This window comes from Mandrillus leucophaeus, unplaced genomic scaffold (genome assembly GCF_000951045.1).
Source record: "Mandrillus leucophaeus isolate KB7577 unplaced genomic scaffold, Mleu.le_1.0 Scaffold732, whole genome shotgun sequence".
NCBI lineage: Eukaryota > Metazoa > Chordata > Mammalia > Primates > Cercopithecidae > Mandrillus > Mandrillus leucophaeus.
In genome coordinates, this window is record NW_012107942.1 from 732,507 (window position 1) to 734,913 (window position 2,407).

Here is a 2,407-nt window from a genome sequence, read left to right on the forward strand (position 1 = left end):
CCTCCTGAGTAGCTGAGACTACAGGCACCCGCCACCACATCCAGGTAATTTTGTTTATGTATATTTAGTAGAGACGGGGTTTCACCATGTTAGCCAAGATGGTCTCCATCTTCTGACCTCATGATCTGCCCGCCTCAGCCTCCCAAAGTGCTGGGATTACAGGTGTGAGCCACCACGCCCTGCTCATCCGATATATTTTTAACTTATTTGATGAGAATGATGTGAAGTATAGTGTGTCAGAATTCCTGTTGTTTATAGGAAACAGATTTATAGACGGATGCAGTGGCAACAGTCACGCAGAAGCACAGAGTGGTCAACAATGGTTCACTGGCTGGGAACGAGGAGGTCCCTATAAGTGATGGCGGCAGCAGCCAGATTACCATGGGTTGAGGAGAAATTAGGAGAAAAGGGATGTCGAGTGAAAGAAGCTTGGATATCAAGAAAAGGCAAGAAACCCTGTGGCTGTTAGAAATTAAAGGGAGTGCAGGATTAAGAGGTGATTTTATCTTTTGTAATATGATAGATAAAACGTAAGCATATCTTTATGTTGAGGTTAAGGAGCCAGTAAAGAGGAAATGGTTGAAGGCATGGTGGAGAAATGGGGATCCAATGGTGCCCATTTCCTGTGTGAATGGGGCAACTCACACTTCTCTGAGCTCATCTGTAAAACTGTGGCCACAATAGCTGCCTGATCTTCCTCCCGGCATTGTTGTAAGAATGAAATGGCGTACTTTAAGAACAAGTGCATTGTAAATGATAAAGTGTCTTTTAATTGCTAATTGTGGGCCTTACTTGGGTTGGGTGAGGCTTCCTTAACAGACCATTCAGAGTTCAACTGTAAAAATTCATGCAGTAAATCAAAACAGATAATTTGCAGTCATAATTTTGCATATTCTCCTAGACCACAGCTCTGAAAATCTGAGTCAGTTGTTGAGTTGAGTAGAAAGTAAAGATCATGATGGAAAATTTTTGCAGTCTCCATCCTAATATTACCTGCTTGAAAGAGTGCCCTGACTCAAGGCCTCAACTGATCCAGACTTTGGAGCAATAATTTAATTATCTCAGGGACAGAAGCAACATGACTATCTTGTCTTGTTTTCATTAAATTCTCAAGTAACTGCCCACACCCCAAAGAAACCATCGGCTACAATCTGGTTTGCCTTGAAATTCTGCACACAAAGGAGAGTATATGCTAACTATGCCAGTGTAAGGCATTCTAGTCTATGTTACAGTGATCACCTGCTATGACCTGCTATCAACACTCACTCTTCTGTGTACCAGGAATACAATAACAGGCCCGCCATATTATACAACTCCAGGGGCACCATTTATGTAAAAATAGTATCCACTCAAACAGAACTACAGTGGCAAGAAATGCTGACCAAAATCAATGTTTTACTCTTCTTCCTCGACTCATAGCTAGGATATATTTCCAAACCTCCCTGGCAATTAGCTGTGAGTTCTACCTAATGGAATCAAAGTGCTAGTGATGTGTTTACTTTCAGATTTTGCTCATAGAAATCTCCTACACATATTCCTTCGTCTTTTTTCTCTTTCTTTTTGGCTGAAAGAAGACAACTTCTAAGATGACACTGAAAACAATGTCTCAAAGTAGGAGAACCACTGTTGTCGTGGATCTCTGAATGACTCCGTGGAGCAGAATCTCCCTCACTGACCTTTCCTTGTTCCTCATTTGTTACATGAGCAAAAATCGATCTTCCATTAGGCTTGAGCTATTATACATCATTTTGGCTTATTTCCTACAGAATTACCTTAATAAAAATAGTACCTTAGACCTAAATGATGAGAAGGAGATAGCTGTGCAAAGACCGTGGGCAGGAGGAAAGGTGTGAAAATATGTCAGGCAGAAGGGACTGCAAGTAACAAGAATGATCCTGGTGTGTTGTTTCGCGTTGAAGAGCACAGATATCCTTCTGGTTTTACCCATTGTTCTCAAAAAAGCTTGATTCATGTGACTCGGCCCTAAGAAAGATCATTAAATACACTGACAAAAATTAGGATTCGGAGGCCAGAATCTAGACTATGATATGCTACTCATTTAAATCAATTCAACTTTATGAAGCCGTTTGCTAGACTGCCAACATCTCACTGTGTCCTACAGTTTATCTTCTAATTTAATCTTATTGCACTAAAACTGTTAGGATCAGGACCAGAGACATGCTCTGTGCTGCACTGATGCCTACAAACCCCTGGGTCTTTGAATGTTCATTGGGTGGGAATTGCTGAGTTACTCCTCTTTTTGTTTACCTCATCCAGATTTTGCTGAGTCACTATGCTCTTATCCAGGCCATTTCAAGCCCATAATAGGTCGTATATTTCACATGCTCCAATTATCTCAGAGCCATGGTTCTTAGTGCAAATTGTAAGACAATGTGAGAGGGGCAAT